Source organism: Miniopterus natalensis, chromosome 6 (assembly GCF_054644295.1).
Source record: "Miniopterus natalensis isolate mMinNat1 chromosome 6, mMinNat1.hap1, whole genome shotgun sequence".
Lineage (NCBI taxonomy): Eukaryota > Metazoa > Chordata > Mammalia > Chiroptera > Miniopteridae > Miniopterus > Miniopterus natalensis.
This window is the reverse complement of record NC_142086.1, coordinates 89,450,143-89,476,447: the sequence shown is the minus strand read 5'-3', so window position 1 is coordinate 89,476,447 and position 26,305 is coordinate 89,450,143. Positions and strand designations below refer to the sequence as shown.

General features: G+C 54.2%; 1 protein-coding gene across 2 annotated transcripts in view; it reads left to right on the top strand.

The window, feature by feature from the left end:
- Positions 1-26,305, top strand: part of RUNX1 (RUNX family transcription factor 1) — a 187,791-nt gene that overhangs the window by 69,442 nt on the left and 92,044 nt on the right. The gene's annotated exons all lie outside the window — the stretch shown is intronic.

The following is a 26,305-nucleotide window of genomic DNA, read 5'->3' as shown; positions in this document are numbered from 1 at the left end:
GGGGAGCCTCGGTCCTGCTGGTTGAATAGGGTTCCGGCAGCTCCTCTCAGGCCGCTCAGCCGGCAGGAAGCGGGGTGCAGCTCAGCGCCCCTTCTCCCTGGAGCGCAGTCTGTGGGAGGCCCCCGTGTCGGATCGGCTGCTATGCTGTTTTTAAAATTTGAGCCCAGTTAGCCACCAGAAACCCTTTCTGGTAGGAATCTTCTCTCTCGGGGTTCACATTTACCACTTAAGAGACCACCCTCTGCTTGTGGCCCACGAACTCGGGGCTGTCCTCGCGAGGAGCTGCCAGCCTTGTAGTCCTGACTGTTTCCCCATCCCGTCGGCAGCTCCCACGCCACAGACGCCCACTCTGTGGCCTCAGCCGCCGACTGCCACCCGTCGGGCGCGCAAAGCAGAAGCCACAGAGATCGACTGTGTACCGGAAGAAGCTAACACTTTCTTTTTCTTTTTTGACACTCAAAACAATCCAGAAAAGTTACAAGGCTGAAACACCCCACCTGTTCAATGCAGGTTATTAAGTGGGCCGCGGATGTTGATTTCCCTTTAAATTAAAAACTGAAGAAGGCATGCAGGGGAGACGCACCCTTGGCTATTTATTGCTCAATTGTTTGGCTAACCTGAAAGGTATGGAAGCAAAGTGATGCAGAGATCACGGAATTTGAAAGGTTCTGGAGTTTTCCAAACCACCTCTGCAGCGGCTGGGGGGGCCCACATCCCCCGGGAGCCCAGGCAGCCCTGCCTCCGTGGGCTGCTGTTTTGGCAGATGCCTTTGGACCCCCGGGTAAAAGGCGTCAGGCAGCCTCTGGTTACCCCTTTCATGGGGGGAGGATCCCTGGTGCTTACGTTTTGTACCTTCCCTGGGGCAGGGCCCGGGGCCCAGGTGTGATGTTTGCTCACGGGGTCAAGGCTGAGATGGGCACCCCGGTTCCTCCTCCCAGCTCGGACACGGCAGGCTCGCCGGGACGAACTCGCTCTTGCCTGCCCCCTCCACGGACGTGCATCCTCGCCCAACACCACGCGCCATCACTGTGCTCTCCAACCGAGAGCCCAAAGCCGTCCTGGCCGTAGGTGAGGCCACTGATGGCCGCAGGGAAGCAAACGGGCGCCACTGAGGCGGGCGACCCCCAGACCAGGCTTCTGCTGTGAAGCAACGTGTGTTCCTTTCTTGCTGTCCACAGAAGCAGCTGGTAGAGTAGGAAAGTGGATCCGTTGAACCTGACGAAGAAATTAAATGATGTTTCTTGAGTTCTTGGTTCCCTGGGATAAATTTTCTTAACGGAAAGCTCACCCTTAGATCCATCAGGAGGCTCGGGTGCAGAAAGCACCCTGTTGGTCACGCTGACTTTTTTAACGTACCAAGTGCTGGCACAGTATGAGCATTTATCAGCCGTCAATGTGTTTATGACTTTGATCCACTTAACTTTTGTGATTAAAAACACATTTAAAATATGAAATTTGCCTCTATAGAAACTGAGTCTAGAAAAATAGTGGTAAATATGAGTTTTCTTTAAAATGATTTTTTGCCAGTAGAAGACTTAAGTCCCTTTGCTCCAAACATTTGGCCAGATGAGCAACAAAACCAAGGTTACACTTTATCGACACAATATTCTCAGGAGCCTGTCTGACTAAGTCGCCACCAGAAGGCTGGTCCCTGTTCCTGCCCTTTGTGCGGCCGAGACACAAGAAAGGATCTGTACAAACGGTGACATCAAGCTCCAAAAAGTGCCGAGAGGAAAGAGAATGGCGTTTGTCGTAGAGATGTCAATGAAGGTCCAGATTTCCAACCTTTTTTATGATTGTTAGCTTATAATTGCTTTGTTAAACTAAGACTTCACTTTTTTAGAACCATTTTAGGTTCACAGCAAAACTGAGGGGAAGGTGCGGAGATCGCCCCCCGCCCCCGCCCCACAGGCACAGCCTCCCCACCGACGTGCCCACCAGGGCGGGGCGTTTGTGACGGCTGGTGGGCCTGCACTGACACCCCCGAAGTCCACAGTTTACGTCACGGCTCGCTTTCAGTGCTGTGCATTCTACGGGTTCAGACGAGTGTATCCCTTATGGTGTCGCAGAGCATCTTCACTGCCCCAAATCCTCTGTGCTCGGCCTACTCCTCTGTCCTGTCTGCCCCGAGCGACCGCTGGGCTCCTCGCTGTCTCCGAAGTTCTGCCTTCTCCAGACGCCGCGTAGCTGGAACCCTACAGTATCTAGACCTTAAAGACTGGTGTCCTTGACTTAGTAATACGCACTTAAGGTTCCTCCTCCGTGTCTTTCTGTGGCCTGATGGCTTATCTCTTTTTAGCACTGAGTAATATTCCACAGTCCAGATGGACCACAGTTTATTCTGCACCCACTGAAGGGCGTCTTGGTTGCTTCCAAGTTTGGGCACTTACAATACAGCTGCTATAAACATCGTGTGCATGTCTTTCTGCGAACGTAAGTTTTCAGCTCCTTTGGGTAAACACCCAGAAGCGAGATTGCTGGATCACACGGTGAGAGCAGTTCTAGTTTTCTAAGAACCCACCTTTCAAAGCGCCTGCACCGTGTCGGTTGCCCCAGCAGTGGCCGAGAGTCCCTGCTGCTCCGCAGCCTTGTCGGCGCCTGGCGTGGTCCGGGTTCCGGGTTCTGGCCTTTCTGGTAGGTGTTCAGTGGTAGCTCGTAGTTTCAGGTTGCATTTCCCTGAGGGCATGGGATGTGGAAGATTTTCTCACATGCTCGTTTGCCATCTGTGTCACCTCTTTGGTGAGCTGTCTACTAAGATCTTTGGTCCGTTTTTTAATTGGGTTGTTTTCTTGTTGGGTGCTTTGAATATTTTGGATGAAGGTCCTTTATCACATGTGTCTTTTGCAACGAGTTTCTCCCAATCCGTGGCTTGTCTTCTCATTCCCTTGACCTTGTCTTTGACAGAATGGAAGTTTTTAATTTTAATAAAGTCCAGCGTGTCAGTTATTTTTTCATGGACTGTGCTTTGGTGTTGGTTCTGAGGTCTTCACCGTACCCGAGGTCATCTGTTTTTTTCCCCTGTGTTATCTTCTAGGAGTTTCAGCATCTTGCATTTTACATTTAGGCCTGTGGTCCAGCTTGAGTTCATTTCTGTAAAGAGTGTGAGGTCTGGGTCCAGATTCCTTGTTTTGCATGCGTGTGTCCAGTTGTTCCGGCACCATTTGTCAAATCCACCCTTATTTTTAGACAATGTGTGTTCAGCATTTTGGCAGATGTGGCCTGTGGCAGGTCGGAAAGATCCCCACATACAAGAAAGTACTTAGTTCCAAGAAAGAACAAAAAGAGCCAATGCAGAGCTGGAAAAACACAGAGAGGAACCGGAAAGCAAGCAAGACTGGTCTGCGCCCGACCAAGCGAGCCGTCGGGCCGGGAGGGTTAGCTAAGCCTCAGGGGGAGGAAAATCATCTCAACCGTTCGTTCTGATGAGAACTTGGTTAGTCCCAGGTTAGAAACCAGAATGGTTTAGTTAAACGTGAAGTTCTGAGAGAGGACTCACCCACCTTTGGTTTTGTAAGACTGCAGAGTGAGGTTTGACATCTTTGGGAAGAATTGTTTTTAAAAGATAGGCCCTGGCCAGTGTGGCTTAGTTGGTTAGGCTTTGTCCTGTGCACCAGAAGGTTGCGGGTTCAGTTCCTGGTCAGGGCACGTGCCCGGGTTGTGGGCTCCATCCCCAGTAAGGGGCGTGCAGGAGGCAGCCGATCGATGTTTAGCTCTCACATCAGTGTTTCTCTCTCTCTCCCTCTCCCTTCCTTTCTCTCTAAAAGTGAATAAAAAAAAAAATCTCTAAAAAAGAAAGATAGTAAACTTAACTTCCCATTTCTTTGGAATGAGAGAAAGCAATCTTGGAAACAGGAACTCAACCTCACCTGGCATTTTCTGTGGAAAAACTCCAAAAACGCAGGGGCAGGGCAGGATCCCTGGCTCAGCGGGGGCTTCCCTCCCGCTCAGACCAGGGGGAGAAGCATGTGCTCCGCCTGCTGCTGTTTCATTAGGATGAACCCGAATCCCGTCTTAGAGCGAAGTCTGACACAAAAGATGAACCCCGGAACCCATACTGAGCCTCCAAACGTTTCTGATTCAACTTTCTGGATTCGCTCCCACAGCAGAACGCCATGTGTGGAATATTTTGGAGTGACCCCAAATAAGCGGGGACTGTTAGTGAGGTCACCTCACAAGGCGCTCATTGGCTATTTCATGTATCGTAAATTCACTGCATGTGTTATTATTTATAACTGATAAATTACCGCTTTTCTTTACTAGTGTCAAAGCAGATAAAATGAGGGCGCCGAGGGAGGAGGGCGGACCTAGTCCATTCAGTTACTGGGGTGATTTCCGACTCTCCCCAGCGCCTCTGCGGGTCGCCCACGGGGCTCCGGCTCGAACAATAGAATATTGTCGTGTTTCTGGCAGCAGCTACCACGTTGCAATGGCACGCTACCAGGTTCATCTGCTTGAAAAGTATTACAGTAACAACAATACCGCCAAACAGAGAATCACTTTTAGCGACAACAGTAATAATAGCTGGAATTGTTGGAGCCGTAAGAAAAGACTGCATTCAGGAGGGGGACGGTTGCATCAGTCAGCCGGCAGAATAAATGATAACCTGCCCTTTGATTCGGCGGGGCTTTATTGGGTGACAAAGACCGGCCCCATCTGGGCCTAATCCGCCGCGTGGGCCCGGCCCTGCGTCTGCGGGGAGGCCGCGGCACACCTAGGCCCGCGGCACAATGGGAGCCTTTGTCTCCCCCGCTTCTGCATAGAATTCTTTTCAATGCTCTTCCCGAAGCCAAACGGAGAATCACTTTTAGTTTTTAAATCAAATTAACCTCTTCTCCCGCTGCACGGGCCAGAGGCGGCGGTCTGGATAGAGAGAAACGATCTTTTTTTTCTCGACGTGCAAGTGTTTACATAGAAATTACAGAAGATGGTGTGCGTCCTGCTCGGACCAGGGAGCGACAGGAAAGGGCCTGAAGCATCAGAGCGGCCGCTCCCGCGCCGGGCTGGCCGCTGTCAGCAAGGGGACGCGCCCGGGGGCGGCCGGCGGCCGGCCCTGCTCGCCGCTCAGCACCTGCCCGGCAACAATTCTTGCCACACTGAGATCCACCCCCCCCCCCCCCGGTCCACTGCTGTGTCCTTGGGGTCCCCTCCCTGGACGATCAGATGAAAAGGGACACCTGGACGGCCTCGTGCGTGTGTGCAGCCTCCAGCTTTTCCCCGCTGGTGCCTTCCACGGGTGTCCGTCCTGTTTCCACTTAGATCCGCGAACATCTGTTACACAGGAGATGGGGTAGCTACCAAAACTACTGTTAGATTCCTCGCCAGCAGTCTCATTCCTTCATGTGGTTTCTGTTTTCTTCTTTAAACAGTTAACTGTGTTTTACTCTTTCTTCTATAAAAGCTAAATTTAGCCAAGTTTTATACTAATTTAAAACATTTTCTGGAAATGACAGAGTGCTATTGTTTTAAAAAAAGCAACACAGGGAGGCTGGATTCTAAACGGTTATCACAGGCGAACAAAAGAGGGGAAATGAACTCGGCGGCTCACGTCTGAGAGCCTCGGGTTTTATTTGATGCCTGTGGACACAGCGTTCGGGCTGTAAATCAGTTCGCGGTCGGCGCTCACACGTTCCCATCCAGAAGGGGCTTCTTCCGGGGGGGCTCCTGGCTTTCTGACCCGCATGGTAGTCTCTTCTCAGTGTGGCCTGGGAGTAAATCCTGAATTCTGCACGTCACTGGCCGTCGCTAAGTAGAGCCATGTGCCCCTTTAAACGCTGACCCGCACACCGGCCGGCCCATGCTGCCGCCCAGGGGGTGGCCGTTAGGTTTGCTCGCTGAGTTTCATTCAAAGCGTTCCCGTGGGGAGGGGGACGGTGGCAATACTGGGGGTGCTGTGGCTCGGCGGTCCTCTCCTGGGCTCGCGCGATGTCGCCCGTCTGGAGACACTGGCCGTTCTGGGCCGAGGCCGGACGCTGCCGAACACCCTACAATACGCGGCGCAGACTCCGCAGCAGACTCGCCCGCGGATACGTCAGTAGTTTCATGGCTGAGACACCCTGCTGTCCGGGGAAAGCCCCGAAAGTCTAAACTCAGGATCAGTTCTGAAGAACTGACAAGCAGCCTTACGTAAAGTCATAAGACTTCTGACAGGGGAAACACATACACGGGCACAGCCGCTGCTCCGTGGCGGCCGGCAGGGAGAATCCCCGCCCTCCCGGGACAGGGCCTCTTTTTCACAGTAGAACCATGTGGGGGTGGCCCCGCTGACCCCCAGAAAGAACAGCGCACCTCTAGCATTTCTAGCTGAACGGATGACGTCAGGCAGGTAGGACACTCCATACGGTCATTAACCTCCCTCCTGGGGCCCGACGTTGATCTCTGGGTGGAGGTCGGCTTTCTGGGCGGTCAGCCCAAACCTGAGGCTACAGAGAGTTCAACAGAGCAGGTTAAGCAGAGCCCCGCGTCTCCCAGACGCCTTTGCCGCTGGAGCCCGACACCTGCTGCAGCCAGTGGACAGAAGAACCCCGAGCATGTCCTCGGAGGGGCTGGTTCAGTTACCGTCAATCATATCTTCCTTGTTATCACCACCAACACGAGATCCCTGCCCCCAGGGCGCTGTGAAGACGCCCAAGGCCGTGCTTAGCCGTTCTTCCATTTATCTGCCCTAAACGCTCATAACACGTGTGCTCCTGAAGAGCAGTCGGAGTAACAAGTGAGAAACCGAGAAACCCAGTGCTTAGGTCAAGGCCACGTAATGTCTGACGTAAACCGAGGGCTCAGCCCCGCTCCGTGCCGGTTAGTCGCCAACAGCGTGACCCTGGGAGGGGCATCTGGTGTGGGAGGCGAGCCCGTGTCGGTGGGAGATCCTCGTGGTCCTCTTATGCTCCTCAAGAGCACGTCACAGACCCAGCTAACATATGGGGAGCAGATTATTTTAATTACAGAAGCCCAGTTTGGTTTCCTTTCTAAACCTCTTTATTAATTTCACTCTGTTAGGAAAAAGCCATTGGTTAAACTTCGCACACAACGCAATATGTAGATGATGTATTATAACAGCGTACACTTGAAACTTACATAATCTTACTTACCAATGTCGCCCCGATACGTTCAATTCTAAAAACAAATTTTTTAAAAGTCACTTGTGTAAGAATTCATTAAGTGTGACGAGATCATATTTTAAATCGTCAAATGCGACATGAAGACAGGATCAGAAGTGTGACAAGGAAAGGCAGCGAGAGAGAGGAAGTGAGCAGAGGTCGTGGCCGCCTGTGTAGACGCTGGTTGAACTCTCCGCAGGCCGAGCTCTGCTTCTGCGGATGGAAGAATAGCGCTCCCCCCATGCCGGGGAGCTGCGAAGGTTGACTGACACGTTGCGTAACAAGCCATCTCCTACAATGGAGTCCTCGGTAAACGGTCATTGTTTCAGGTCGGTCAAGACCACGGCACTGGGTCCTCAGGGAGCACGTGGGACCGGCGTCGGGGAGGGTGGGGTGTAGGTCGTAGCTGTTGGGAGGGATCTACCTACACCCAGCCCTGGGGACACCTCCCCAGAGGCTCCCGGCCCCCCACAGTGAGACTGGCTGGGCTAAAACGGCCCCGTTCCCCGGAGGCCGGTCCCCCCTCCCTCCCATCCGCTCGCTCACTCATTCGTTCACTCACGCTCGCTGTTCATTAGCCACCTGCACAGCCCCCGTGGTATGCGAGGCATCCTACTTGGGAACGGATAGAGGAAACAAGCCCTAGAAATCAGCCTCCTAAATGGAAATCTCACACTTACCACCGGCTCCTGGGCTGCTCTCATGTTTTCTTAGGTCTGTCCTGTCTTTGTCTCTGGTCTGGACTCCTAGTTCCTTGGTTACCCTGCCCCATTTCCACTTTTCTCACACATACGGCCACGTTGGCTTCCTAAAAGTTCAAGCCCAATCACACTCCTATCGTGCTCCACACGCTCCGTGACTCCCCACTGCCTGAGTGACGTACAAATTTCACCGTGAGCCCGGGCCCCCCACGCGGCCTTGCCTCCCGCTGCCCCCTCCAGTGCTCACTCTCCAGTCCGGACACTGGAAATGTCTGGTGTGTACGCGGTCACACCCTCCCCCACGCCGACCGCAGACGCCAGTGACCGGTCGCTGCACCTTTCCCACTGAGCCCAGTCACGGCCCCAGCACCCCCCAGCCGGCACCGGTCGATCAGCGTTGAGACTCTGATAAGCCTTAGTTGGCCGTCCCTCCTCCGGTCATCTTGTCACAATGAAAAAAAAGCACCAGACTCTCACTTGGGTTCAGACTGTTTGTTTGCTATTGTTAGTTGTTTTTTGTTTTTTTGAAAAAAAGACCTGTTGATTTACCTGTTTTCAAATGTAAACAGTCCCCAGCAAAAAAAGACTCTACCTTTCAGACACTTAGAAAAATAATAATATTATTGAAGTCATTTTAAAAGAGTGAGTCACTTCTAGAGGCAGGTGTGTGAAGACGACGACCACAAACCATTTCAAAATTCTCTTTATACATTCATGGGATTCCTGGGCTCTTACAATCACATGAAAAAAAAGCACCTCAGAGATTAATTAGATAATTCTTATATTGGATCCGCCCGATTCCAGCCCTAATGCCAAGGGGATGACGGAAGGAAGCTTCTCTTAGCAGCCCCCAGCCCCACTCAGTGCCCCCGCGCCTGCCGCAGAGCTCGCAGGGCAGTGAACCCGAGCGCCTGGCGGGGCCCCCTGCGAGCTGCGGGCGGGAGCTGCCGCCTTCTTCCTAAAGGGAAAGCAAGACGCGTGTGGCGCTGGAACTGAGCAGCTGCCTTTGGATGTGGGCATCATGTATCCCTAAAGAACAAGGAATTGTGTCTTACTCGACGTGTGAGTCTGCCACGGTGATTACTAATTAAAAGGGGGTGTACGGATGCTTAACTATTAGGAAAGCGTCAGAACTTCCCAGGACAACAGCTCAGTGAACACGTAGGTAGCACCGTTCAGAGCTGCAAAGAACCCACTGTAAGGAGCCTGCTACACACACTCGTGTGCTCATGCATGCATGTGTGCATACATGTGTGTATGTGTGTGCATGTGTGTACATGTGCACGTGCATGAATGTGTGTGCATGTGTATGTGTGTGCGTGTACATGCATGTGCACAAACGTGTGCATGCCTGTGTACGTGTGCATGTGTGTACATGTATGTGTGCATGTATGTGGGGTGACAGGCAAAGACGAGGACGACAGAAGGATGAGTGGGGTAAAGATGATTAAATTCAGGGCTCGGCTGGCTCGTAGCTCCGCCTCTTGAAGAACCAATGTTTGTGCTCCCGTCACTTGTTTTCTCAGTGAGTGATGTACTGAGCACTTTAAAAATTGCTTCCTCCTTGGCGTTCTGTCAACGCCAGCACCAGTCTCTCCATTGCTGGTCCTTTTCGAGGGATTGATCTGGGCACCTTGGGAACACAGAGTTCAGGGGTGAGCTTTACAAAAAGTCAAAAATTTTAGAATCTGCTTTAAGGAACAGAAACCAACATCCTCCCTAAATACACCCTTTCTCAGTTTTCCCTCATCTCCTTTCCCCCCAAAAATATTTCTGGAAATAAATCTGTTTCTGTGAGTCAAATGGAGTCACGTTCTCAGAGCCATGCTATTTCCAAATGAGCCACCGATTCCCACTTTGTGTTTTCCCTCAGGTGGGTCAGCCCATGGTGGGGTGTAGGAGTATTTTATAATCAAACCCCTAAATAACTGTATAAGGCAGACAGCTTGCCAAGGGCCCTAATTTATGTATCTGATTTTTCCAAATGAGGACTGCATTTAATAATTTTCGTTACTAAGTTTGAGAGGAAATCTGCTTCTCACCCATTGTTTGGTGGCAAGTTGCCGCCTGCCAATGCCCATATTCAAGGTAAAGGGGCCAAGACTAGATGCTTCCTTGCAGATTCAAGGATTTGGGCAGAGAGTGGAGATTTCTAAAGTGGGTTTGCGCATAAAGGGAAATCCCAAAGAGACCTACAGAAATAGACTTCAAGGCTGTATGGACCTTTCTGGGCCCCTGAATCCATCCCTACATTCTGGTGGTACCACCCCTTCTGTTGGGCTTGGCGACTCCCCTGGGCACCTGGGCTCGAGGAAGCACAGTACTGTTTTGCCTGCACACCAGAGTCCTCTCTCCCAAAAAGGGTGCAGCCTTGGCCAGAAACACTTAAGTGATTTTAAATTAACCTTCTAGTTGTAACTAGACACAGAGATGGGGATCAAGACAGAGAAACCATGGCAACGCCCAAGAATATTTGACTTAAATTTTTATTGGCAGCGTGGCCATTCGGGACTCATTTATATTAAAGAGCTAGACATACATCTAGAACTCTAGACTCCAGATAATGCTGTCCTGTGGAACCATCTGCAAGGCGGATGTGTTTTATACCCAGCTGCGCTGTCCACCATGGCAGCCACAAACCACCCTGGCCACTGAGCACTTGAAAAGTGGCTCCTGCGACTGAGGAACTAATTTTGAATGATATTAACTTAAATGACCACATGGGACTGTTAAGTACTTGTGGATAGTGTGGCTCTAGAGTGGTCCTCAAACTTGACTACTTAGTGGAATCACCAGTGCCTGCATCCCCCCCTCGGAGATTCTGATTGAATTTTGTAAGAGAAGTAGCCTTGGCGTCATGACATTTAAAACCCTCTGGGTAATCATAATGAATGGTGAATTCGGAGAATCGCTGTTCTAGAGACTCATTACCAGGGTAGTTGTGAGTCATCCACATTAGCAGTGGGTGGATTCAGACCCTGAACATCATCAGTGCGGTAACAAGTTTGATTGTGTCCCCATAGCAAGATTTTTGTTTTCTTTTCAGAAAACGGGTGGCAGGCACCCACTTTGCGACAGGTACTACGTGTAATCTTTTCTGATATGCAACCTATTGTTGATGTGCTCCATGGTAGGGTGCTACACTCCTGCAAACCGCCTGTGTCAAAAATAAATGGCAGCCCTGGCTGGGTGGTCCAGTTAGTTGGAGCACCATCCTATGCACCAAAAGATTGAGGGTTCGGTTCCCAGTCAGGGCACGTACCTAGGTTGTGGGTTTGATCCCTGGTTAGAGTGCATACAGGAGGCAACCAATTGCTGTTTCTCTCTCTCTCTCTCTCTCTCCTTCCTCTCTCTCTAAAAAAATAAGAATAATAAATGAAAACATAAAAATAAATAAATGGCAAAGTCACGGCAAGAGAACCTTACTGAATTTAGAGTCCAAAGATACAAACAAGTCATCTCTAGTCGCAGGAAGCACCTCAGGAGAAGCAAGGTGCCTCTACCCACCCAAGTCCCAGAAGAGAAGAGGGACCATCTTTGGCGCAGGGCCTTTGCCCGTCACTTCCGTCTCCTACCCCAAACCGAGCATCACATCTGGAAAACTAATTGCCTCATGGTTAAGAGCCACCAAATGGGAAACCGATCAACAGGCGAGTGTCAGGTTACCTTATACCTGTGTGTGCAAAGAAACCGCACACGTGGCTTGGTGTGTGTGCACAGCCAGGGGAAAGAAACCCCAGGCCCACTCTGCTGTCGTCAATTTTCACTGTTGCTTCCCAGCGCTTGGTTCTTTCCCTGTAAACTCCAGCCTTTAACGGGCTCCCTTTCTCCATGAGTTTTCTCCCTGCTCTACCAAGAGGGGTCTAGCTTTCTGGAATGCTCACATTCACATGTTTGTGCCTCCTGGCTGAGCGACTCATTGTGCAGCCAACTGGCCCTTCAGGACGATTACCTCCGTCTAGCCAGGGACCCAGGGACACAGCTTTAGGCCAAGGGAGAGCCCCAGGGTGTCCAGAGGAGACGCAGTGAGAGGAGCAACTCCGGCTGCCGAACCGCCCGTCGCTCCTCCCTGTGCTGCTCTGAGGAGCTGGGGTTTTCTCCGCAAGGTGCTGCCGTCTTCAGGGGACGTCCGTGTCATCCTCTGGCCAGTAGTAAAGGCTCGCCGCTCCGTGCAGAGAATGACAGCCGCCCGCCCGAGGCTCCCCGTGCTCAGGGAAGAAATCCCGTTAAATCTCCCCCTCTCCGGGCATTACACGAAATCCCACCTGGAGAGGCCGCTGCGCACGCCTGCACCGGAGACGTTCCAAACGCCAGTTAAAAGCCTGCTGTCGGAGGAGCCCGGCGAGCTTTAGAAAAACCCGGCGTGTGTTTGCTGTGGATCAAGTCGCTGACAGATTCAGTCAATCAAGAAGAAATACGTGCTGTCTCTTCAGGTTGGGCACAGGAGATATTTGCCTCTTTTATAAATACGCCTTGTAGACTTAAAGAAATGAGTGTGCATCCTTCCAAAACTGGAAAATACAGCCAAGCTAAAAGTTGATCCAAATCACTCCAAGTGTCAGTGTCCAGAGAGGATTCTGTTAAGCACCACGCACGTGTCCTGCTCCTGTTTTTGGCTCTGCGTAGCCTTGGGAGAGGACGTCAGATGGCCAAGAGGCGCTGCTTTTCCATGGCAATGGGACACTCGAGGAGAGCCCACCCCGGCTCTGGCCTGTGGGGAACGCAGATGGCCGCGTCTTCCTGGCTGTTGGAAACAAACCCCCCCCCCCCCCCCCCCCCGCGTCATGCCCCTAGCCTGCAATCAGGGAGTAAACATTTCCTGGGCACCTTTCTGAACTGCGCTCTCACAATGCCAAAGCGTTCCGTCTAGCCTTGCTCCCTAAGGAACATACAATTCAGTTGGGCATATCTGTGTCCCTGGGCTCCTATAACAACGTTCCACAAACTCTGTGGCTTAAAACGACAGAAATGTGCTGTCTCACAGTCCTAGAGTCTCGGAGTCCAAAACCAAGGTGTCAGCAGGGCCATGCCCCCTCTGAGACCTGTGCTGGGGAATCCTTCCCGCCTCTTCCCAGCGGTCCCGGCGTCCCCTTGGCTTGTGGGCACATCGCCCCCACCTCTGCCTCGGGCCTCCCACGGCATTCTCACTGCCTGTCCTCCCACGGCACTCTCCTGTTCCTGTGGGGACACCAGGGCCACTGGATTAAGACCCACGCTAATGGCCACATCTTGACTTCCATCTTAACCACCCTCTTTCCAAATAAGGTCACAGATGCCAGGGGTTAGAACTTCAACATAGCTTTTTGGGGGCCATGGAGGGAAGTAAAAAAATACCCCATAACTCACATGAACTGGTTAGAGAACGATAAATATGTGTATAATTAAGTTATCAGATATGTTACCCAAACTGTCGGTGCCGTGAAAGTCCACTGAGTTATTGCAGACGGATGGGGCAGCGAGTTTATTGCACTCGGATGGAGGGGAAGGTGGGGAGGAAAGACGTGGGCGTTCCAGGAAAAGGAACAGAGTTTAAACCCTTAAGCCGAGTAAACAGGGTGCTTCCCCACCGGGCTCCTGCCCTCCTCCTCGGTCTCCCGTGTCCCGGAGACTTGCGGGTGCTGCTGAGCCGCGTGGCGCCCCCGGGCGCCGCCTTCTTTCCCATTCTCCACTCCCGTGCCCGCGTTGCTTGTTCCAACTGGAGCGTCCACTCTTCGGGTCCTTCCGCCACCACCACCCATCCGCCTCCTGTTTGTGCTTCCACAGTCCCAACCTTGACCCATAACTCCTGGAATTCTGGTCGCCCCCCACCCGGTGCCACCACTGCCCCTTGCAGACGTCAGTCATCAGCCAGGCCGAGGACGAGCCCCGGGTCTTATTCCCGTTCATGGTCCCCGGCAGCTCGGAGCCTAGTGTGCGCATGGCCACCGGAGGTTTATTGGAACCGTGTTGAACCAAATCGTTTGTGGAAAAGGGAGTCCAGAGGGGAGCCTCCCTGGAGCTAGCAGAGGCCGGATCCGCAGGCGGGCAGAGGACCTTGCTCTGGTGAAGAGAAGTGAGCCATCTCAGTGGAGGGGGCTGCACGCAATGGGGTCGCCGCGGGAGCCCGGGCCTTGCTTGTCAAACGGCCCGACGTGCTGCGAGACACAAGAGAGCCAGCAGCCCTGGCCGAGCCGCTCAGCCGGCTGGAGCGTCGCACCCTGCACCCAAAAGGTTGGATGAAGTTTAAGTCCGAACCTGGGAGACACGGCTCAGCAGAAGTTGGAGCTGGAGAGGCGAGGTCCCGCCCAGACGCGGGGATATCGTGGGTGTTGCCCAGAGACCACACGGGCAGGCAAAGGAGACAGGCGGCAGGAGGGAGACAGGCGGGCGTGAACCAAGACGGGGACGAGCTTTTCGCGTCTTCACAGGGCTGCAGCGTTGGAAAGAAAGAGTTAGGATTCCATCTTGGGCGGCAGGTGATGGAATTGCTGTTTGTTGAAACGGGGGCTCTAGGAAGCACAGGAGGTGGGGGGGGTCGCCACAAGTTCAGTTTTGCATGAGTACCTTGAATTCCCACGGGACATCTAGGTTTTCTAAAGTTAACCACTAGGTTGTGGGGTTTGGGGTTTTAGGGTTTTTTTAGTAACCACTATAATTAGAATTTCCTTTGAAATCAAGTCCTGACTCTTTAGAAATGGGCCCCGGGATTTTTATGACGTCACGACTTAAAAACGCACCTAACGGACACGCCGGGCGAGCTCGCCACACTCGGGTCTTCTCAAGTCCACTCGTGACCTGGAAAGTGGAAACCACAGAGCTAACGGGCAGTGACACAGGGACCGCTCACCTCGTAAACACCACAGTGTAAATATAGATGCTTCCCCCTGACGGGTACGCAGGAGAAAGGGAGTCACGGCCCCTGGGCGCTTGGCGTCTTCGCTTTCCTTCTGGGCACCTGTCCCAGCGGCCGAGGGCCAGCGGTCTCAGAGCCGGAGCTCAGCACCTCCTGCACCAGCTGAAGAGAGAAAGTGGACCCCCAGGGTCTGACACATACGCAGGACGTTGATAGTGACCAGCTGCAGTTTGGGGGCCCCTGTGCCCTCGACAGTCGTGGTGTGGCGAACGCCTGGCTGTGCTCCCACGAGCCAGCAATTCTCTCGCTCTAAGGGGCTGCGATGCAAAACTGGCCCATGGCGCAGGAGGGCAGCAGGCCGGGCGGGTTCCTCACCTGGTCTCCAGCAGAAGCCGTGCACGTCGAACGCAGTCAGGTGAGTTCAGTCGTCTGAGGGCTCACTGTGGCTGGAAATTGACTGCAGAGTACCTCTCGTCCATGGGCATCTTGATTATAAAGCCAGCCCCATAAGGAATAAAATCGGGACATCCATAAGAGCGCAATACATGGAATAAGGAAATTTTTTAAATAACATGAAAAATAAAACAATCTGATGAATGCCGATCCTATCAAGGACCCTTGCAGCTGCGGCAGATGTGAGCCTGGTGACGCAGGTGATCAGCCGGGCGTTTTCAACTCACGGGCCAGAGGACAGTCGTCATCGACACCCGCTGAGAAACCTCCCCAAGAGGTTCTCAAGGTGACAGGTGCATCATCCTGCCGTGTTCCCTGTCCCTTGAGGGAAAACTCAGATCATTGCACAGTGGCCCTCAGATCAGCCTGAGCTTCCCACAGCATCACAACTCGGGCCAACGCCAGGGGCTTTATAACCATCCCATTCTTCTGCGTGTGCGTCTGGGGTCCCATGGGGCCACCTCGCAAATCGATTCCTAGCCCCGTGGTGACCGTGGGCTCGCCTCGGAACCCGCTCACCTTCATTTCGGACCTACGTGAAGGCTGGCAGCCCCGCGCCCCTCGGGCTCTCTGTGTGCCTGCCCACCTTCCCGTCTGTCCACCTGTCTCTTCCCTCTGCCAGGAAGGAGGGAAACGTCAAGGGACAGCACACTCCATCACTCTCCTGACCCGGCAACGGCGTCCTGACGCGATTTGGCACCACAGCTCTGCCCGAGGTCTTCACTGCCCAAGAACCAAACACTCGCGCGGTCGGAGTTAGGACGTAAAACGCTCACGCAGGATTGAAATTCTTTTCGTTCAGCTGAAAGCCACTTGATGAGCTGTACTGCGGGTGTCTTCGCACCCAGACCCCGGCCCTCTCTCCCTGCGCCCCGGCCGCGCTCCGGTGTCCAGCTCCAAGGCCCTGCGCTGCTCCCACCAAGTCTCCTGTCTGCCCCTCCTCCCTGGGCCGCCGCAGCCCCTCACCCGGGCGGCTGTCCCATGTCCTTGTCTGTCCCTGGGTTCCAGTCCTGACCCCTCGCTGACCCCGACGGTCTCTCTGGAGCTGGCTGGGCCTGGGACTGGGATGCCGCCATAGTGTCCACCGCCCCCGGGAAGAGGTGTCCGACCCCTTAATGAGGACTTTTAGGAGACAGGAAACGGCATTCAGAGCAGGAGCTGGCTGTCTACAGTCCTGAGTCTGGGTCCCAGCCCTGCGACGTGCTGTCCGGGCGGCCTTGGGCGTCACGGACCCTGTATAAACCTATTATTTTATCACAGAATTGGAGAGAGCAAGGCGCCTTCTCAAAGGGTAGCTGCGGGCATTGAACTGGGTAACATGTACGCAGGGTGACTCGGCCTGACAGCCACAGTCCCCCGTCCATGCCTCCACTATCACGCTCATCACGTTACCGCAAACTCCGCGTTTGGTGGCCAATACGCCCCCTCCACTGGACTGTGCCTTTGTTGAGGGTTGGGGACCACGCCTCCATCAGATCTCACCCCCCAAGAATGGCCAGGGGAGGTCTTTGCACGTGGAAAACGCCTATATTACCCTCACTGAATATGGAATTCACATTCTGTCGATTGCTTTGAGAACGTTATAGGAAATATACTAATTACCTGGCAGCAGAAATCGCCATCCCCCCCCCAGCCCCACGGCCCGGGACACACACTTCCAGCACCCGAGACTCAGCTCTGCCTCTAAAGGGAGATCGTGCGTCTGACATTCAACAGCCGGCAGCCGCTGGAGTTTCCTTTCCCCTGTTGTGTCAGAAAATCAGTCAGGGACTCCCAGCAAAATCTTGAGGCTTTCTTCCGTCTCCAGAGCCCTGGTAAATTATTCATACCCCTTCCCCGCTCCCCCTACACAAAAACTCTTATGTTCTTACCCTAAATAACTCTCAGAATAGGCATCATTGACTCTGCCTTGGGTGTCTCGTTACCCTACGTTTAAAGAGTAATGAGACAACCCCACCCCTCCGGGTAAGAGCTTTTCCCGTCCCAGGATTAAGGCAAAGAGCTGCCACACGTAGACCCCCGAGGATACTTTTATAGTGTTAACTTTTGTTTAGGAAAATGGGATTTGCAAGTGCTAACACTGGAAGAGCCTGGTGAAATGTGAAATGAGTCACCCAAACAACATCGATCTCCGGGGCTCACTTCTCCAGCCTGACACCACCTTCCACTTGGCCGAGGAGCGGCAAACACAGTGACAGACACGGCCAGGCAGGGTCATAGGAGTGTCAGCAGGAACAATCCGCGTTTGCCTCTGGTGCTTCTTGGCTGCTTTTGAAATGCACCTGTGCTCTGCCCTCGGAACACGGACCCTGCGTCCCGGTGCCCACGGGGATGGGCAGAGTGGGGGGGACGGGATGGTCCCTCAGACAGTCACCAAGGGAACGCCAAGGCCATTCACAGCAGGACCAGACCCGCGACGGGCTGGACGTCGCCGTTTCTGCGTCGGCTCTTGCTGTTAGCGCGTCCACTGCCTTCCCTCCGCGCGGTCCTTCCTTCTTCCATTAAAATCTCCCCGTAGGTCTCGGTCAGAACGTAGGATTAGTCGGAAGGAAACAGCACCCTATGGAAATGTTCTCAGGTGTTTAAATACTTTCATGTGCCTCGTAGGAATTAGTAAAAGCCCTATTCCTTGGACAGCAGAGAAGCTAAGAGCCGTCTATCGGGATCTCACCCAGCCCTCATAACGGAGCCACAGAGGAGGGATCGCCCCCACTCTGTGATTCAGGGAGCAGGTGGACTGAGCAGCCCACGGGGGTAACGGCCGGGAAGCCGGGCTCAGCTCCCGGCACATCAAGTTCAAGGGAGCTCGCACGAGTCCCGGCCTTGCGCTCCGACCTCCTTGCGTCCGATCGGCGGCAGCCTTGCTGAGTCCCGAGTCAGTGACGAGGCAGCCAGGGGAGCGGGGCGCATGCGGCTCAGGGGCCCGCTTGCTGCTGCTCGAAGCCGGACTGGAGAGAGGGCTCCGCCGCCCGGCAGCCGGGCTTCCCGGGGCCGAATCCAGAACTCGGTAGATTCCCTCGGCCGTCTCAGGGGCCGCGAGCCAGCGCCGGCCTGCGAAACTCAGGGCGAAGACAGGGACCAGAGTGTGTGCCTCCCGCCACCCCAGCCCCAGGGAGAGGGACAGGGCAGGGGCCGAGTTCCCAGGCCGCCACCTCCTTCTAGACTCACCAGCCCAGCAATGGGGTGGGGGGGGACCAGGAGCCATCACCTCCCCGGGTCCCCTCACGTGGCAGGAGCTTTTATGGTGGGCACAGCAGGTGTTCACACGTGCACGGCGACCTCCGGGCAGGTGTATGCCGTTAACACCCCGCCACCCTTATTGCAGAACTTGGACCCGTGAAATCTGGATCCCAACAGAGGCCAAGGTGCCAGGAAGTCCTTGGTCCCAGCGCTTCACTGACTCCCCGCAGGACCCAAGGGAGCCACTTAACTAGTCCGTCTTAAGGTTCCCGTTGATAAAGTCTGCACTGCGGACGGGACACTCCCCGCGGGTAGTTCTTCCATCACAGGCAGCAATGAACGGATCCCGCAAACTCAGCTGCAGAGCAAGAGGCAGCCCGTCTGCCTTCCGCGGGAGCCCCCCCCCGCACACCACGCGTGGACGGCGCTGCCCGGGAGCCCCGGCAGGCCTGGGAGCCTCCGCACCCGGCGTCGAGCCCACTGCGTAGCACTGGGTTATTTCATGCCCCTGAACGTCCGGCGTCTGAGCAGCGACACGCGCTTGACTTTCCGTTTTACCCACTGACAGGCCCGGAAAGGACATATGGTTTAGATTTTTAGACAACACTGCATGTAAAAAGCTCTCCCTTCAGAGAGGCATATTTTTAGTCTCCAAAGCTAAACTCGGGGCTGAATTTAATCCATATCGTGCGCCCTCCAGTCTACTCACGGGCGAAACACAACTGTGTGTCAGTGTAATTCACTGTTAACTGATATGTCAGAAAATCAATTCATTACTTTTAAGAAGCAGTTAAGAGGATCCCTACAATGCTGCCGCGTGAATTATTCAAGAAGACAATGTCAGGTCCCCACCCGCCCTACCCTGAAGCCCTGGGGGGGGGGGTGGAATATGCATTTGGCCCTGAATCCTCATTGCAAATAATACAGAGTTGAAGGGGCCGAAAGGAAGAGAGGAACTGACAAGGCTAAGGGCGCGGTCCCGGCCACCCGGCCACCACCCGGGCTCCCAGCATCACCTGTCTCTCCCGACCAGGGCTGCGGGAACCCTGAGGCAGGGCAGCCCTGTCTCGGAGCCCCACGGGCCTCCTCCCCCGGAGCCCTGCCCTCCCGGGGGGAGCTCAGGCAAGGGCCTCGCTCCCTCCTGCACCCGTCCCCCTCTGCCGGCCGCCTGAGGCCACCTGGGGGAGGCCCCCAAGAGTCCAAAGACAGAGAGGAGGGTCCCCCGCCTTCCAGACTTTACTGGAACCTGATGATTAAGAGTAAGTTGCAAAGCTGGAGGGTTTTTTTTCACTATTTACCTCCTGGAAGCAGGTAACGCCTAAGATCTGGGCCGACTCAGGGTACAACAGGCCGCAGGGGACGTGGCAGCTACAGTGTGTCATCGTTCGTTCGTTCATTCACAATAAGTGTTCACTGGGAGCTGACACAGCTCCGAGCACTTCGCTTGGTGCTGGGTGCTCCAGAGAGGGGACAGGACAGTGTGTCCCTCGCTGTGCCCGCGCTCAGAGGACGGAGGCAGACGCCGAATCAGTAGATGCAGAAACTCCGTGAGACGAATGCACCGTGACACGTGTGATATGGTGCCCGTGACAGCACAGGGCTAGGGAGTGGGGTCACTTACTGTTCCTTTAATAGATGGCATTTGGGCAGCCACGGGAAAAACTGCTGGGTCCACGTGGTCAAGGCAGAGGGAAAGCACGTGAAAAGGTCCTGAGGCAGGAAGGGCTTGGTGTGCCTGAGGGGCAGATGGAGGCAGAACAAGCTGTGGGATGCAGGTGCTCCGCGAGGTCGGAGAGGCGGGCCGGCCGGTTGGCCAGGGAATTAAGCCCTCGCGGAGCTCGGGGACACGGGTCTCGGGCTGGCTAGAGGGGCTGCGGCCCTTTCCCCCACCGCAAGCCCCCACACTGAGCAGACCGGCCATTCCTCTGTGGGAGCACGGGGTCAAAGAGACTGTCAGGCACGCAGTCCTGGCACAGGGCCGTCTCTCTGTGCCTCACCCAGACGACCGAGAACAAGGCCCCCCCGGGCTGCCGTGGGCAAGGCGGTGCTGCTTGGCTTCCTGCTCCGAGACCCAGGCTGCTGCCTTGTTACCAGCGGCTTTATTCCCTAGTCATCCCCATAAATATGTCTGGATGCTGGTTTTCACCGACTTCTGCTCAGCAAACACTCTGAGCACCTACCATTCACGCCCCAGGCCCTGTACCCCAGGAGGCTCAGCTTTATGAGCCCAAATCAGGAACTGTGCCCCCCCCCCCCCCCCGCCCCGTCGGATGGCTCCTGCGCCCCGGGGAGCTCCGCAGACTCACAGTCTCCTGTTGGCAGCTATGCCATATTTAAATAACGTGCCCATGTGGACATCAGAAGTCCTGGCCCGTGTGTGGTTCACCAACAAGCCCACCCGCAGTGCCCGGTGCTGGCCAGGGCGAGGATGGTGCCCACTGGGAGGGCAGCCTCTGGACTCCATCCAGGGTGGAGGGAGCTCTGACTGCTGCGCTCAGAGCAAAAGCCAGGTGCCAGCGGGGAGGGGGCTCTGCCCTGGGGTGCAGGGCTGGGGACGGAGAGGCCAGGGGGCCAGGGAGCGCTTTGCTCTGCGTCTGGCTCCCGCTATGCAGTTTCTGACTCTGGCTTGAGAAAGACAGTGCGTTTGCTCTCAGTTCCTAGAAGCCAAATGAATTCCCCACCAGAAAAAAAAAGTTTTGGGAATTCTCTCCATCACTGATCACTGATGACTCGACGACAAGGGAATTACAGGGAGGAAAATGGGGCCTGGGAGAGCCCCGCGCACTGCGGAGCCACGTGCGGGGGCGTGATGGGGGCGCAGAGGACCGCAGGCTGAGTGCCTGGGAGTCCCCGACCCCGCGGGGCCGAGAGCTCAGGTGGGTGCGGGGTCTGCAAGCTGATTCAGGGCCAGTGGATGGAAACCTTGTTTGGTTTAAACTGAATTGGCTGGCTTGTTCCAAGGGCCACCTGGCCCGTGGGCGTATCCACCTGGCATTCACCTGGAGGGTATTCGTTTCAAAAAGGAGGGGAAAGAGGCAGAAAAAGAGAAAGGCAGGTGTGAGCTGAGGCCGTTCAGTGAGAGGACCCAGAGCCCTGAAGGTCCAGTTTCAATCGTGCGAAGGTGTGTCGGCTGAGCCCTGCTCCTGAAGGACGGTCCTCCCCGCTCAGCGGGCCCCACCCTCTGCACTCCCTCTGGAGACCTGCAGCCGTCACACGGAGCGTCATCCGGTGTGTTTTTTAAGCGCAGTGAGGCCTCTGTTTGCGGCGTGAGTGGCATCAAGAAGTCGCCTGTGTGCTCAGCAGGGAGGTGCACCAACCCCCCCCTCGCCGTCTCCCCTCCTTTCCAGTCGGAGGGTGAAAGGGAGGGACAAAGTCATGAACCTACCCGGCATGCTCCAGTGGGTCCCCTCTGTTTTCCACATAAGGGAGATATAAACGACACGAGCAATTCCTCCTGCAAGGATCGCCCGTTCTGAGGGCCACCGCGGGCGAGAGCGAGGCCAGGGTCTCACTGCCGCCCTGCTGTCCTCTGACCCGATGGCAGGAGAACACAGAGTCCAGTCCGAGGACGTGGGGTCCCCGCAGGGAGTCCTGGGAACAGGACCCCGAAGTGGGTCTTCAGTACAATCGAAGACAGATTGGCCGTCGGCATTTTGCACCAGGACTCAGGTTTAATTTGCGTGAAAACAAAAGGCATAAAATAGTTGCACAGGGTAACCCTAAAGATAAATAGCGAGATTCTGCCTCCTTCCCCCCGGCACCACGCGCGTGCCCGTGACCCCTCACAATCAATCGTGCCGGGAGGCGCTTCCTCTTTCTTGGGAATGGGAAGAAAGGCCCTTCGCGGACCCGAACCCTGGGCCGCAGATGTGCAAAGGAAGTTCAAAGGCTGACCTTGACAAGTGGCCTTCGGGTGATAAAATGTGTGTGATAAAACACACACAAAAGGCTTTAGCAATGGAGACCTAGGAATGGGGAACGCGGCGGCTGGGGCCGTGTGTTATCTACGCCTCGGCTGAGAGATAGCGGCCCGCGCGCGGCTTTATCTGGCCCGCACCGGAGGAGCGTTTGCAGGCCCCGAACCGCCCGGCTCAGCCCAGGAAACACCTTGCAGGGTTGATGCAAGAGCCGCGTCCCGCCCGCGGTGACAGTTGACGGTGTTACAACACAGCATTGAGCAACGACCTTGCCTGGCCTGCGCGCCTATATTTTACACCGCTTTTCCCCCCTGGAGGGACAAATGGGACACTTGGGGGGACATTTTTTGCTTCTTCCCTGACTTTCAATTTAGACCAGTACAGAAGGAAAGAGCGATCCCCCCCCTCCCCCCCCAGTGCAACTTAAACTCCTTTGCTGACTGGATCTCAGGTAGCAGATGAGTGGGAGCGACTCTTCGCGTAGTGTTATTTCTTGAGACTTTCAGAGCTTTCTCGGTGTCTCTTCTTGTTGATTTATTGCTCAGTTCCTGAGACCTCTTCGTGGGGCTGGAGTTTAATTTATGTGATTGCAATCAGGAAACCACTTTGAAGGGGAAGAAATCCATTTAGCTTTTCGCGAATGGTAAATTTTCTGTGCACAAAATTTTACAAGACCCTCCTTTTTTTTCTTTTAAAGAAGTAACAGCATGGCTGTTGAGGAGCCGCAGGTTTGGGGTGCAGGACACCAAGGAACAGGTCGGGGGGGTCCCAGGTTCAGCCGCTGTTCCAGGACCTTGGAAAAACCACTCATTTTCCGGGGCTGTTTTTCTTTCTATAGAATGAGTGGGTTGTATAAAGCGTCTGCTGAGACCTTGCACCTCGCAGAATGACCTGCTGTGACCACAGGGGGACCTTCAAAACAGCTTCGCTCTGGTTCACGTTACAATAACCCTCTCCCTCTTCCCAGTGCTCCGGCAGTTTTCCTTGAGTCGGGGCTTTTTGATGACCCTTTGACCGTGGGAGGGCTCTAGACCCAGCCAGTGAGGAAACTGAGGCAAGGAAAGGTTAGGGACCTGCAGAGAGTCCCAGAGAATCACCCACCGACTCACCAAGTAAAATGAGTGCTAAGAGGGGGAAAAGGGTGTTTTAGGGCAGAGGCTTTCCAGCGTCCCAGAGCAGCAAGAGGCAGTAAGGAGTGCGTCTCGTGCTTGACTCGGGAGACAGGCGGACCAAGCAATAGAAAAGGGGGTTCGGGAAGCAAGACTCGCTTTCTCCCCGAGAAACACTCCGCGTTCCATCCACTCTCGTCCATCTCTTTTCCTTTCCTTTTTTCTTTGTGTTATAGAAGCTCCTGTGATTATTTTTCATCTACAACCAATTCATGGGTTATAACCTATGGCCTGAAAGGCACTGTTGAGCAGCTGTCCTCGTGGCAGCCGCCTGCTGTTTTCTAAGCCAGAGGTCGAGGGGCACTTGGTGGCCCGAGGTGAATGCCACGTGGGGTTCTCCTGCTGCGGCTTCCTCGCTGTGGGAAGAGCCCCCCGAGTCTGTAAACGGAGAAAGCGCTGTCCTTATATCACCCTTCCACCATGCGCGGCTCGTGACCCTCCCGGCTCCGAACACACCATCAAGTCCTAATAAATAATGGATCCTGATGACAACACCGAGACACCTCTTGGCAGTGTGCTCCCAATACAGTCAGAAGAACCGGGGCTGCTCCCTAAAAACAGCACATGGGTCTCTAAATAAAGGGCTTTAATGCATTTTCTATTTAAGCCAGAAGGCCATGGGCTGAAGCCCAAGTTGAGATGGGCTCTGCTCCTTAAGTACCATTCTGGAACAGTCCCTGAAATACTCATCCACCTCTCCGGGGTCTGTTTCTAACCCAGCTCTTTTCCTGTAGCAACTTCTAGAGCAGACCTGCTGCCAACCCCAGGGCTGGGGCGGGGCTGCCGGAGCACAGTCAGTCCCCTTGCGAAGTCCGTCTCTGTAACTGTGAAGAGCAGCATTGTTTTTTAAAACAGACACAACTCAAAGGCTGATTCTCTGTGCCCTGGTCAAGGTCTCACTGTCGCTGCTCCATCTCTATGTGGCCGAAGGCAAGTGGTTTAACCTCTTTGACCCTAAGGGGGCAATAGTCCCAGACTTCGCAGAATTGTCAAGGGGATTGAATGAGATGATGCGTGGAAGGCCCTGGCCACAATACCTGGAGCTCAGAAGCAGCTCAGTAAATGCTAGAGACCATTCTTATCTGTCCACTAAAATTTGCTTGGTCATCATAAACCTGTTGGCCTAACTAAGGCTTTCGCTTTTGACAAATCAATTCCACGCTTTGTCAATCCTCACGGACTAGGAGCCCTCAATGGCTCCCCAGAGGTCAGACGGCCTAGTCTCTTATCCTCAGGTAGATGGACCCAGACCTGTTAAGATGTAACACAGCCCAAATCCCATGCATTGGTGAGCTGCTGTTATGCTATTCAGGCTGCCCCAGATACAGTCAATTATTTCCTTGACCTACTAAGCCAGTATATAAACGCATATATTAGTTTTCTTCAAAAAAAATAATAGAGTAGGACCATATTTACTTTTCAAGATCCATGGCTTTGTCTCAGAGGGGAATTTAGCTTTTTTCAGGAATGCTGACTTACAGCACAAGTCAGAGAGCCCTCCCCTTCTGTTCAGAGCACAGCGCCCAGACCGCCGGCTGCTGCCGGGAGTTACGTCAGGTGTGCACACTCTGGGCCTCAGCATTCCAAAATCTTAAAAATCAGTAACATTTTTCTATAGGAGTTTTCATTTTTAGAAAAAAGCTACGTGGTAAGCCTCAGGTGACCCAGCGGTTTCTAGATACTCATGTACTTTTCTTTTTTAGTGCCAGACATTTCAAGCTGAGTGAAAACCAAGAAAATATCCCACCTTTGCTGTTTCCACCCTCTGTCCTATGGGGAAGCCGTGTGCATGTGTTGCTTTAGTATCACTTCCTAGTTTGTGTCTGAATTTGAATCTAATTTTACTCGTAGGACTTCTAGAACACCTTGAAATATAGAAATGACAAGTAACGGAATAATCCTCTCACTAAAGAAGTTTTCCTGGCGTGGCCGGCGTGGCTCAGTGGTTGAGTGTCGGCCCATGAACCAGGAGATCGCGGTTCGATTCCCGGTCGGGGCCCAGGCCCAGGCTGTTGGCTCGACCCCCAGCAGGGGGCGTGCAGGAGGCGGCCGATCAATGACTCTCATCACTGATGTTTCTCTCTCTCTCTCTCCCTCTCCCTTCCTCTCTGAGATAAAAACTTTTCTTTTTTTTAAAGAAGATTTCTTTGGCTGTTTCACCTCCAGGCAATATCACATTTTCCCTGGAGGAACGTCTTTTAGAGAGGCTGTGGTTAATCAAACTATTTATGGTGATCAGAAAAAAGTATGTACGTGTTACACACAAAAGGGGAAATAAAACTTCTTGTAACGTGGCTTCCTTCTCGTCCGCGCGCAAGGGGTTAACCTGCAGCCTTAGTCCACCCGCTGGAACCGGGCCGGGCAGGGGCATCACTTCGGGAAGGGTGGGAACTGCCAGCCTCTGTGTGCCTGAGGCAGAGACAGTGGGTGCCCTGGTGGGCTCGGTCAGCGAGGGCAAATCGGCATCTCGCCCTTCACTTCGTGTCACTGTCCCGTGTGCCCGCGGTGAGCAGTGACCTCAGAGCAGCGTGTCAGTCGGGAGAGGGCGGCCCAGGTGCCCGGGCTGAGGTCCCCATGCAGCTTCGGGACCCTGCCCGTCACTCCGCTGACCCCGGGCAGGGCAGGGCGCCTGGCGGCCCCGTGTGCGGCTTTCGGACAGAAGGTGGAGGCCCCGGGATCTTCCGTAAGGTTTCCTCCTTCCCTCCTTGGAAGTCCACGCACTGTTTGGTGTCTTGGGTTAAACAGAGTCCCTGGCTCAAGAAATAGTCCCAATTTTAGAAATTATATAGTTTTGGGGGTAAGGAAATAGACTTGATCGGGGCCTTTTCCCTAAGAAAATGAGATGCTCCCTAAATCGAGAACTTGGCAATTACAGAACTTCTTCAAATTGAAGGGCTTTTTAAAATTTTGTTAAACCCACATTTATATGACTATCTGTTGCATACCCATCCTCCAGACC